Below are 13,952 nucleotides of genomic sequence, written 5' to 3' on the forward strand. Positions count from 1 at the left end.
AACTACCTTTTCTTCAATGTCCTGTTAAGGAAGTATGTTTTAAGTAAGAATTGACATTATTAACTATAAAGGCAAGCATATTAACGTCGTTAACATTACTTGGAATATACTAATATTCGAATAAATATTTGAATGTTCGAATGATGAGTGATTCGGATGTTCATAGTGCCACTATGTCCTATCGAGTTTACTATCACGAACCACGTATGAAATTGTATATAAATAAATAAAAATAAATCCTTTATTAAGTATTGATTACAGGAAAAAGGCAAACTTACATTCTTTAATGTACACAATGAAATGTATGAAAGATATTTTTAAGATATGTTTCACTTACCCTTTATAACGCAAGGTAGTTTTCAGTGTAGCATCCTCTTCAGCTGCGAGATAACGTAAGGCAGATGATCATTCAGTCGTGAAGCACTAAAATGTAATATACATTTTAACTATTATCGATAAGAATTATTTACTGCAGGGATGCAAATAAAGTGAGGCAAATTAGTAAATAAAAACCGATACTGTAACTGATAATGTAATTACGTATCTGTATTAGTTGTATATACAGTAATCGCACGATTATCCGCGGAGTTGGATGTTGGCATAATCGCGCATAATCAGCAGTATGAGCAGAAAAGGGAAATGAAATGAAATCTTTAGATTTACGTCGCATACTTATACCGGTTACGCTAAAGGAGACGGTGATGATGAGTACTGAATGAAGAAAGTGGGAGGAAACGGGAGAAACCCGAGAAAACCCATGAGCACGGTCTTTATGCACGACAAAGTTCACACGGCACGAGCTGGGATTGAACCAGGGACCCCAAGCACCGGAGGCCAAAAAAGGGACAAAAAGTCTTTCGTGCAACTTTCGTTTTCGGTAAAAAGTTTACACATAATTTAGAAAGAGTAGTTTTCTGGTCTTTTTATTTCACAAGTTGGTTCATGTCTATATTTTTTACATGCATAAAAAATTTTTCAACTCCCTTGCTTAGTTCCTGTTAAAGACCTCTACCTCTGATTGTATTTTTTGCACATATTCTTATTGTTTTCAGACAACATTTCTAAGAGCGTAATTTATCGTCAGCAAGAAAAGAAAAGGAAAGCCTCGGATAGTGGAATGTGTACTGTATATATATATATATATATATATATATATATATATATATATATATATATATATATATATATATATATATATACGTATTAGTATATAGTTTTATTTTATACGTCTCCTATTATTACACAATGTGCAGATATTGTGAAAGCGCAAGTAAATATGTATAACTCCCCGTTCTGCACTTAATAACTTGAAAGAAGTTCGGGGAAGGTAGTGTAACAGAAAGTGCAAACAGAAATGAGGGTTTACAGGCATTTAATATTATTCCGTAGTAGTATGATTTTTTGTAAAATATATATATATATATATATATATATATATATATATATATATATATATATATATATATATATATATATATATATATATAAACATACATATTCAATGATATAGTAAGAGGTTAGCAGCACTGATAGAACTGCAGAAAGTACAAAACCGTTAATAAGAAAGAGAGAGAGATGGTGGCCGCTTTTGTGCTTTTCATTGGCTAATTCCGAATTGCGCGCGAATACGTACGAGATTTCTTTCTTTTTCCTCTTCGCAGCCCAGATGTTGCCAATTAGAAGTTTTTAGTACTACATTTGTATGAAAATGTTGCCTTTAAGAAATGTGGTTTGCATACGGAGAAAAGAGCAAAATGAATATTTATCTTAGTGGGCATGAAAAAAGACGAAACATTTTGCAAGATGGACACACGAACTTCCTTAATGCAGGCGTTCAGTACATTATTGTAAAGAAAAAAACACTAAAAAGAATTACTTCAATATCCCTAGCAACATTCAACAATTCATAGAGAAAAATCTTTATTTTGAGAACAATGGAAAACTATGTAATTGTAGATAACTACTAAATTTAATGATTAAGGAAAACGTTTAGGCCCGGCCCTTCAGAAAGAAAGTGCACAGAATTTTCTCTCATGGAAGCAATTGCAAAATCAACATTTTGTTTGCAGTTATAATTAGAGGATCTATATACAGGGTGTTCGAAAAAGAATGTATCCTCTTGAAAGAAAATATTCTCTGGGCCCCTAATCCTTTATATACCGAAAGGAAGTTTGTATAGCATTTTTTCTTACCTTCGTTAGAAGAATTGAAAGTGACTACTATCGTGACACGGGAGATATTTGATCGATAGTCGAATTACTCCCATGCTCGAATGAACACGTCTCTTGTAAGGAGAGGAAAGGCTTCTGTGATCCGCTATCGCAGCTGTGTCATATCTGCAGAGAATGTTAGGACACAAACGTGATCTTTGAGAGCCTCGTGAAAAGAAGTCGCATAGTATCATGTGTGGAGACATCGGGGCCATCTGAAGAACGCTTCATCATTAGGACCAAGGGCGAGTTACGAAACACTCTGGGATATATTTATTAACATAACTTCTCGTCATTCTGCAAGTGTGGTGGAGCTCCATCCTATTGGAAAAGGAAACCTCGGGAGCCCTCTTCATGTGTAGGTATCGTTCACATCTGAAGCATGTGAAGATAGATTACTGTACTATCGTGTACCTAAAATCATTTTCTACGAATACGAACATGTCTACACTGAAGGCAGTGCAGCTCTTTTTCTCTTTTTTTTTTGGTCATGTATTGTAACGCGGGGCAATGCACACAATAACATGTAATGTTGTGTATCATCATAAAGGGCCAGGGCGATGATTGGATCTTGATGGACGTGGAGAACTGATAGGTGATGTGAGTGGTATTGTGATCTATGGTTGTATGTTTACTGATGAATGCATAAGGAGAGGTGAAGGGGTTGCCTTTTTTTTTATGTCGATCGGCAGGGAAGCGATTGGGAAACTTTTGACTTTGTTTTTCAACCGAATATATTGATTGAATAGGTCGCCGACAATTTTACGGGGCGTCACGTCGTTGCCTTTTTCATGTCGATCGCGAGCGAAGCGAGCGTTTTTTTTTTTTTTTTTTTTTACCGACAATATGTATTGAATCGGTTGCCAACACCTTTAGGGGCGCGTCACGTCCTTCTTTCTGTGCTGATCGCGAGCGAAGCGAGCGCGAAATTTTTGACTTTTTTTTTTTTTTTTTACCCACAATATTTATTCAATCGGTCGCCAACACTTTTAGGGGTGCGTCACGTCCTCTTTTCTCTGCTGATCGCGAGCGAAGCGAGCGCGAAATTTTGACCTTTTTTTCTCTTTTTAATTCTTTTTTTTTCTTTAAGAAAAAATATTGATTTCATAGGTCGCCAACATTTTTACGGGATGGAACATCGTTTATTTGTTTTTCCAACCGTCTTTCTGTCTTGAGCCCCCGCCAAGTTAACTTTATGGTGGACAAAAACTATGTGCGGTGGGTTACCGCGGGGTTCTCCCGTTTCCTCCCACTTTCTTCATTCCACCACCATTTCAATCATTTCTCATAATCAGCGCCTCTTTTAGCCTAAGCGGCATAACGTGGGACGTAAAACAAAGATTTCCTTTAGTTGCTTTCTGTCTTGATTACGAGCGCGAAATTTTTTACTTTTTTTTTCTTTCTTTTGATATTATTCATTTAATAGGACGGCAACACCTTTACGGGCCGCCGCGTCGTCGTTTACACTTCTTCAGCCCATATTCTTTCTGCTTGTTCGTTTTCCGGCATCTTGTTATCACCGCCCGCGGGAATGCCTATGTCTTTCATCGCTTTTTGAAGCAAATCTTTAATAAATATGCACTCTCACATTTCTACTAATATGCATACCACAGTGGATAGACTGTAACTAGGAAAGCAGAAGCCTGCATATCATATTATTTAACAGTTGAAAGTGAACTGCCATTTTAAGTTTGATTTTGATCAGATGAGTGCAGTTCAACTCGTCGACAATTGTGAAGATTCTCGAGGTTAGGGACCATCCATTTTGTGCTTTGTAATGAAAATGGCTGCAGCCAAACTTCTCTGATCTGAATGAAACTTGGCATGATGATACATCTTGACCTGCTCTACAAGTTTATTTAGTATTTTCCGTTGCGCAGGCTTTTGCTTCTCCAGGTTCTCCCATGGAACTGAGAAACGTATTCAGTCGAACTTCTGCGGTAAGTCAGTATATCATCCTGAGAAGTTTGATCGAGATAGCAGAGGTTCGACTATTCGTTTTTCAATTCCATGTGATATTACAACACGGTGAACTAAATTTATATAGAAACACTTTGATTTTGTTTTGTTTTTTGCTAGCATTAAACTGAGAAAATGTTATTGAATAGACAGAGAACACCACTCAAAGAAAAGTACATCATAAGAATATATATATGGTTGCTGTGGTTCTCGGTTTAATTTGCTAGTTAAGAAACTTGCTCTAAATAAGTACATCTTACAGGTGAAAAACTAAGCCAGGCGATAGAATTAAATATAAAGTTATACACTTTTATTTTACGTTTACTAGTGTTGGGTTACTACTGTAAAATAAGTCAGTATATATGAAAGATAACTGTATTAGGTACTATTTTCCACCGGCGGTGTATTCTTGCATAGTGTACTTAATGTTTACAAGCGGGGCGCTACTAGTATGGATGCATGACAAGTGCTATTGAAACTCGAAAACTAACTGGTTTCCACTACCCTTGCTTATACGTATACCCGCGTCGCCTTCGCTCCTGTTCACTTTGGACGCACATTCTTGCTATCGCTCAGGCCCCCAGCTTTCTCCTGTTTTGGCTCCCTTAAATAGTATTCGTGCTTTTTATTGGCCACCTGGCAAAGCACTTGTAATGATTTTACACCAGTAACTCTAAAATACATGTGTATTACTTTATTTAATTCTGTCGTCTGCAGATTTTTTTTTTTTTTTCGTACAAATATGCCTTTTCATGCAGAACACTGAATTTTGCCTGTAAATTTTTGAGAATATGCTGTGACGAAACTTGAGCACCGTTCTTCTTTTCTTTCTTATCACGAGTCTTCTTTAGCCTAATGAGCACAATCATCACACGATAACGACTATTCTTTTCATTTAACTTGTAAACAAGTTGAACTAATAATAATAATTGATGTACAAAGGAGAAGTGTCCTACATATTTGAGGTAAAAAATAAAATAAATATACTTCTACTTCATCCGTGTTTACAAAGTTAAATGTTATCGATTTACAAAAAATGGTCACCTATCCACACACTGACCAGGCTCGACACTGCTTGACCATACATATTAAAACATCGGTCCCACTGAATACACAAGTAGTAAGCACATTCACATAAAAATAATTAGGATTACAGTATATAAAATGTGTTAATTAAAATAGCAAATGCCTTACCTTATCACAGGCGATCCAAAGCCACTGCACATCATCTGCTACGCACACTATATTCCTCCAATATTTCACTCACTTCCTATATCACGCAACAGAAAATATTAATAAAATTCACTTAGCAACATTTTCATTTTTAATCAACAATACGTATAACAATTAAGAATAAAATTAATTGTGAGCACATTGTTATAATTAGAATACTGTTTTTATTCGTTTACAAATATGGGATTAATATAGAGCTGGCAGCAACAATATATACAACTCATCCTGTATGTATCGTAAATCCTAACTTGAGAAGACATCTCTGACGCAAACAATGAGACAAGAAATCAAATACTATATCCGACACATTTGGGGTTTATTGAACTTCAATGTTGGAAGATACCACCTTGTCGGTAGTACAAATGTAATATCCTTACAACACGCGGAACTTTTGCCAGGCATATCTAGGAATTTGGGAAGATTAATTGATATCCTTAATGTGCAATGTATGATTATGACGCATTGTTATGTACACGCAGACGGAACCAGGACAATCTATAGATGACATTTGCACTGTGTTTGGACAATTTGTTCGCAGAAAGTAACCGTTTTTGTCTATGAATACTTGAGAACATGGAAGGTATGAGATATACATTTTATGCGCAAATATTATAATACAAATCATTGTTAGTTTGGTGGATGCGTGAAAGAAAGAAAAGGAGTAGATTTTTGCAGACGTCCGGATATAAAGCGAGAACTGAGAATACGCATCTATAACATCTATTTTCTTTGTGTTAATGATATCGATGAACTAAACGGGGAAACTAAAATACAACTGTTTGCAGTATAATTCGAAGTATAGTCAAGTGCAGAGGCGTACTCACGGGGTGTCCACCGGGTGCGGACTCCTCGCAAAAGTTCCTAAGTGAACATACATTTGCAGACTTTCTCATTAAATGTAGTTATTAACAGGGAAAATATTGATGTATCATCAATATAAATCTGATCTTACACTTCATCTGTACTCTGTCTGTATCATGTTTTTGTGAAAAAGTAAGTGGAATATTTATCGTGTTTTCGAATGCAGAATAATAGTATATAGACATAGTGGCTTGTAGTATTGGAACCTTGCCCCCCGAAGCTTGGATCCCTTAGAAGAAAAAAAAAATGCATGCGCGCCTGGTGAAATGGTTAACGAATTCAGTTCACTCGATGAATCGACAGATAGTAATACACATTTCGACAGATCGACAGCATTCGACAGATACAGACATATGAAAGTAGCACAAGAATTAGGCGAAAGTCCGTGCGTTTCCTCAATTCACGTAGGAAACAACAGAAAATATCAACTACCATAAAATAATCCGTATATATATTTAATTTATTTGGAATAAAATAAATATAGAAACAACCTGTTCATACATAACTACGGTAAGTGCGTTAATTGCTAACGTAAGAACAAATATGAAACAAGGCACAAAATAAAAAAGAAAAATAAAGTTAAAGGGAATAAATATTTAGGCTTGATTGTCATTCGTATTAAGAAGCTGGGTAATAAAATGTTAAAATCTACAGAAAATTATGAAATTAAATCAGGATTTGAAATAAAAGTCTATACATTGGAAGTAGGCCAGGGAGTTTGCAAGGCAGATGTGTGCGACACGCGTTACTTTATAGATTCCCTTCATTGAACTATAGTAAGCAGTACGAAGATGGTACTTTGCGTATAATCACAGGAAGGATTGAAGTTAATTACCATGGTAATATAATTATTTATTGATAAGTATTTCCATGTTAAATTATGAAAATTATAAGCACAAGGAGGGTGAAAAAGTAGTGTGACCGACTTAGCAATGACTGAAACATAAAATAGAAAAGCGAATAAAAACAAATGCCTTTTGAGTTATGTGGAATAAAGTTTCTTCTAGCCAGTAAGGAAGAATAGGATCTGGTGCATTCATTGAATACCTGAAAAAAATCGTTTATCAAAATAGAAGGAAACACACTTATCGTTGTGGCAACTACGAACTTCTGTTTACCTCAGCCCGCCTCAGCAAGTGCTTTCTATCCGGTCCGCGCTCCGTAACCAAACTCAACGCTGCCTGCCAGCGAAAATTTCATTCTTCAGTATCGTTGAGTTTATTGCAGAAAGCAATGGCAGATACGGCATCAGCACCTGCAGCCCCGGCACAGGCTTCTCCTAAGAAGTCTGCAAAGCCTAAGAAACCAAAAACAACACCTTCTCATCCAAGAACATCAGAAATGGTGAACAACGCCATCAAGAATTTGAAGGAAAGGGGAGGAAGTTCACTGCAAGCTATTAAGAAATACATCTCTCAGAACTACAAAGTGGATGCCGAGAAGCTTGCTCCATTTATCAAGAAATACTTGAGAAGTGCAGTTGCTTCTGGGTCTTTGGTTCAGACCAAGGGAAAAGGTGCATCTGGATCGTTTAAGCTTAGTGCTTCATCGCTGAAGGAGAAGCCTGAAGGTGGATCTTCAACCAAGGCGAAACGATCAGCATCAAAGGAGAAGAAGCCTGCGAAAAAGCCAGCAGCTAAACGTCCCAAGAAGACTGGTGAAAAGAAAAAGGCTGCTGCTCCCAAACCTAAGAAATCACCATCTAAAGTGAAGAAGGCAAAAACTCCCAAGAAGCCAAAGGCCCCGAAGCCAAAGAAGGCTACAGCAAAACCGAAAAGTGCTAAGAAGGCTGCACCAAAGAAGAAGTAAATGTGTCAGTAAATCATCTGACATTTTAAAACGGCTCTTTTTAGAGCCATCAAATACTTTGAGAAGAGTAAAATTGTGCTTTTCCTATCATTATCACATGTTCATTCATAGCAATGTATAGTATACACGCAAGGGACTTTGAGTTTTCTTTTTAACCGAAGCACTTCTTGATGTAAGTGCTTTATAACAGAGGGGAATTGAGGGTGGGGAAAGAAAGCTTTCACGGGTGTCAAGAATGGTGTACTCGAAAAAAAATGGGGAACACATTACGTAATGTCAATTTGTGATCACTTACTTTTTCCTTGTTCCTATCTTCAAGTAGCGAAACAGTACAGAAAACGCACTTAATGCATTTGTTAGAAAAACTTTTGCAGGCTGACTGGGTTCGATTCTCGGTGGGAGCTCAAATGTTTCGCATTGCACGTTAATAAGTAGGTCCACGTTTGAAACAGCCTTGCTGCTGAAAGGGACACTAAACTAAAATCAACTCTTTTCAAGGCTGGGGTGAAAGAAATGTTCGAACTTATTACAACTCGTGAAAGTGAAGTAGACTGTTTCAATTTAACGTCGTACTATTATGATTTTTATGATAAAGGAGACGGGTGATTACGCCTAATGAATGATGGAAATACTGGTGTAATGAGAAAGTGTTAGGAAAAGGGAACACGCTAATAACCACGGATACCGTCTTATAATTCGTAATATTGCTATAAAGAAAAATAGTAACACCAGCAGAAATGTAGGTGTACAATTGAACTGATGTTAAGTACAAACAGACACTTAAAGAAAGTTTAGTTTAACGTTTGCATTCAACAGCAGCGACCTCTGAGAAAATATTACTTTTGCTACCTTGGAAGAAGTACATATTTCGCCTGCGAGTTCTATGAGATTAATAACGTTGAGAAGGGCAAACAGTGGTTGAATCGAAGTTAACTTATGCAACATATGGCAAAATCGAATCCTTGACCACATAAAACGAAGATAATCAATCGGTAAACATAGGGGAAAACTAAAGAATATACTTGAAAGATAGGATGATATACGAAACGAGAGGAAAACGAAGGTAGATGTATTAACTATGCAACATACGGCGTGAGAATTTAAAAAAAAAAGATAACAAGTATGGACAAGATCCTTGTTAGGATAACAGCATCTCTAAGTAGTGTATTGGTCCTAAAAAGGACCGTTTTTGAACTCAGTGCCAGAACTTCAAACTTAAGCACGTTCCCCACGGATGCGGCGAGCAAGCTGAATGTCCTTAGGCATGATTGTGACTCTCTTTGCGTGAATAGCACACAAGTTGGTGTCTTCGAAAAGCCCTACAAGGTAAGCTTCACTTGCCTCCTGTAAAGCCATGACAGCTGAGCTTTGGAAGCGAAGATCTGTCTTGAAATCTTGTGCAATTTCTCGGACGAGTCGTTGGAAGGGCAGCTTGCGGATGAGCAATTCAGTGCTCTTCTGGTAACGACGAATTTCTCGGAGAGCCACAGTACCAGGCCTGTAACGATGGGGCTTTTTCACTCCACCGGTAGCTGGAGCACTCTTTCTTGCAGCTTTGGTGGCAAGCTGCTTTCGAGGAGCTTTGCCTCCAGTAGATTTCCTAGCTGTCTGCTTGGTACGTGCCATTGCAACTGTCACGACTTGTTTCAAATAATTGCGCGCTGAATGAAGTCAAGTTATATAAAGAGCAAAACCGTTAAATCAAGCTATTTCTCATTGGATAAAGTCAGTCGAAAAGGACAGTTCTCATTGGCTTAGACACGTTTTGTGTTTTTCCTCCGTGCTTTCCCTGCATGATCGAAGGAACAAAACCACGAGTCTTGGGCTGCTTGGGCTTGTATTTCTCGTGTGTGGTGAGCGAAGCAGTAACATATCGAAATGACAGGACGTGGAAAAGGAGGCAAGGGTCTTGGCAAAGGAGGTGCCAAGCGCCACCGTAAAGTTCTTCGTGACAACATCCAGGGTATCACCAAACCCGCTATTAGGCGTCTTGCTCGCCGTGGTGGTGTGAAGCGTATCTCTGGTCTCATTTATGAAGAGACCCGAGGAGTATTGAAAGTATTCCTGGAGAACGTAATCAGAGATGCTGTTACATACACAGAACACGCCAAGAGGAAGACAGTGACAGCTATGGATGTTGTGTATGCCTTGAAGAGGCAAGGAAGAACCCTGTACGGTTTCGGAGGTTAAGTTGGGGTTCCTCCTATTTTGGATATAAAATTGGCATAAACGGCTCTTTTCAGAGCCAACAAATTTATATAAAGGGAAAGATTTACTTTGTGCGATTTTCTGTTAGATTATAAGAATTCGTGTAACTACATTAAAGCCTTTTGATGCACACAAAATTACAGACGTAGAGAGATTAATTTGAGAAAATCATACGTTTTTTTTTACATTATGTACGTTCATGTATACGTATTCATATGTAGCAGTATTAATGCTGGAGAAGGGGTTCTGGTTGGAAATTGGCGATTTGTTGGAAGTAGCGAGCATGAGAGATGCGAAACGCAAGTCGGAATTTCTGTTCTGACAGTAGGATGTACGTATAGAGGCTTATACAACTTCTATACTGTGCTGTGAGGGGCGAATAATGCGTTAGAAACCTGAATCTTGTCCTTTATCTTGTTTACGTGGTCTTGGGTTCGATTTTTTTCTTTTGCGGTAGTGTCTATTGTGATTTACATGTAAATTAATGACACTTCGTAGCGGGTTAGTAAAATAAAGAGTAATACAAATATGAGATGTAGGTTAATGCATTGTATACTTCACATTATTTACTAAAGAAAGGCAGTAGTTACAAGAAACCTAGGCTCGCTCGTTGGGCACAGTAGCAAATGAGTTCTGAGATCAGAGAATAAGAGTAGTTGCGTATTACAAACCATATACATATAACACATATCACACAAATATGAATATCGACCTTGCAAAGAATAAATCGTACTTAAGTGTGCATTTAATGTCATTACTATGTTGCAAAAGAAATTTAGGAAAGTTTTTTGATCCGCTCTGTTCATGATGTCATTGGGGCATAGTAATGAACAATAATAAATGTCGAGAACATATTGAACAGAGTAATTTCAGCCAAGCCAACGCAAGAGAGAAACATGAGTGCTTTAAGAATGTTGGAAATTCCTTTGTCTAGCATGAAGTACATGAGAATATGTGGTATGAGGTTTTCTTCCATTGCTGAGAATCTGGGCTCGACTGTCCTGTCCTCTGGGTAATATGAGCCCGATGTACGCAAATATCAAAAAAATGTAGCTAGCGACAATACAAAAGGTAATGATCTTATAATTAATAATGTAGTGGGAACTAAGCACATCGCTGTTTGGAGTATTCTAAAGATAGTGTGACTTCCTATGGGCTTCAATTACGATCGACGACTACACATACTAATTAATCGAATAGCAGCGAGAATTTCGAATGACACTAAGCAACTATCTCAGACACTTTTGATGAGTCTGTATATCGAAAACAATTCATTTCAATCGTAAATCTCCTCTATAAAGGGGTTTGTGGCCCTCATAAGGGCCGATTTGTATGAGATATAGGTCTTACATTTATGCCTTCTTCTCAGTTTTCTTGGGCAGAAGTACAGCTTGAATGTTGGGCAAAACACCACCCTGAGCGATTGTAACTCCAGACAACAACTTGTTTAATTCCTCGTCGTTACGGATAGCTAACTGCAGATGACGTGGAATAATCCTAGTCTTCTTGTTGTCACGAGCAGCGTTGCCTGCCAACTCAAGAACTTCAGCTGCCAGGTATTCCATGACTGCAGCCAAATACACGGGAGCGCCAGCACCAACTCGTTCGGCATAGTTACCCTTTCGCAAAAGACGATGGATTCTGCCTACTGGGAATTGAAGGCCAGCCCTGCTGGAGCGGGACTTGCTCTTTCCCTTGACTTTTCCACCTTTGCCGCGACCAGACATTGTTCAATATTCTTTCGTAATAAGATGAGAGGAAAAATTGCGGCCTCCCATGAATCAAGTCAGTTTTGTTACTACTTCAAGCGTGCACCCGAGTGCATCAAATGAAAAGCAAGGCAGTTGGCGCGAATTGAAACACGTACTGTAATTTAAATGAAGTCGATAAATCGGCGGACACATCTAATTTTGCTGAACGAGTGAGTCATCATGCCACCAAAAACTAGCGGAAAGGCTGCAAAGAAGGCTGGTAAAGCCCAAAAGAATATCTCCAAGGGAGATAAGAAGAAGAAGAGGAGGAGGAAGGAGAGCTATGCCATTTACATCTACAAAGTTTTGAAGCAAGTGCATCCTGACACTGGCATATCTAGCAAAGCTATGAGTATCATGAACAGCTTTGTTAATGACATCTTCGAGCGTATTGCTGCTGAAGCTTCTCGTTTGGCCCATTACAATAAGCGGTCAACTATCACCAGCCGGGAAATCCAAACAGCTGTGCGCCTTCTTTTGCCTGGTGAACTTGCCAAGCACGCTGTAAGTGAGGGTACGAAGGCTGTTACCAAGTACACAAGCTCTAAGTAAAAATCTTCTTCAAGATTTTTCATTTCAAACGGTCCTTGTCAGGACCAACACATTATTCGAAAGTGTTAAATCACGAAATTTGCTTCATTCTGTTATGTAGAAACACCTTGAAATCCAATTTCTATATGCTGTTAGTAAAAAAGTAAAGCACATAGCGGAGATGTGTCGTGCTTGTATACGAAAGGCATTTACTCGCCGGAGATCTACACTTAGTCATAATAATTTACTTTTAAAAAGTGGTAATACATTCCGTGTTAAGTATAGTAGTAGGTGCACACGGATCGGAAATCAGGTTATTTTAATGTGCCGTGCAAATAAACAGGCTGTTAGTGTAAGAAATAGTGGGTATAACGCTTAGAATATCGATTAATCGCTATGAAATAATGTTGATAAATTATCTCTTGAAAGTACTATAAAATTAATGTTTCTAGTATTTTCGTACTTGAAGGATAATGAAATTTGAAAAAGAGATGCCAACAGCACCTGGTGTTCCCAGGCGGTCACCCATCCAAGTACTGACCAGGCCCGATGCTGCTTGACTTCGGTGATCGGACGAGAACCGGTATATTCAGCATGGTATGGCCGTTGGCAACTACCTTTTCTTCAATGTCCTGTTAAGGAAGTATGTTTTAAGTAAGAATTGACATTATTAACTATAAAGGCAAGCATATTAACGTCGTTAACATTACTTGGAATATACTAATATTCGAATAAATATTTGAATGTTCGAATGATGAGTGATTCGGATGTTCATAGTGCCACTATGTCCTATCGAGTTTACTATCACGAACCACGTATGAAATTGTATATAAATAAATAAAAATAAATCCTTTATTAAGTATTGATTACAGGAAAAAGGCAAACTTACATTCTTTAATGTACACAATGAAATGTATGAAAGATATTTTTAAGATATGTTTCACTTACCCTTTATAACGCAAGGTAGTTTTCAGTGTAGCATCCTCTTCAGCTGCGAGATAACGTAAGGCAGATGATCATTCAGTCGTGAAGCACTAAAATGTAATATACATTTTAACTATTATCGATAAGAATTATTTACTGCAGGGATGCAAATAAAGTGAGGCAAATTAGTAAATAAAAACCGATACTGTAACTGATAATGTAATTACGTATCTGTATTAGTTGTATATACAGTAATCGCACGATTATCCGCGGAGTTGGATGTTGGCATAATCGCGCATAATCAGCAGTATGAGCAGAAAAGGGAAATGAAATGAAATCTTTAGATTTACGTCGCATACTTATACCGGTTACGCTAAAGGAGACGGTGATGATGAGTACTGAATGAAGAAAGTGGGAGGAAACGGGAGAAACCCGAGAAAACCCATGAGCACGGTCTTTATGCACG

General features: G+C 37.8%; 1 non-coding gene across 1 annotated transcript; it reads right to left on the reverse strand.

The window, feature by feature from the left end:
• Positions 1–13,054: 13,054 nt before the first annotated feature.
• On the reverse strand, positions 13,055–13,173 carry LOC145678116 (5S ribosomal RNA). The gene has a single exon (XR_014130235.1). It is a non-coding gene; the product is annotated as a 5S ribosomal RNA (ribosomal RNA).
• Between the last annotated feature and the right edge of the window lie 779 nt (positions 13,174–13,952).

Source organism: Thermobia domestica, unplaced genomic scaffold (genome assembly GCF_964235325.1).
Source record: "Thermobia domestica unplaced genomic scaffold, izTheDome1.hap1.1 HAP1_SCAFFOLD_1880, whole genome shotgun sequence".
Lineage (NCBI taxonomy): Eukaryota > Metazoa > Arthropoda > Insecta > Zygentoma > Lepismatidae > Thermobia > Thermobia domestica.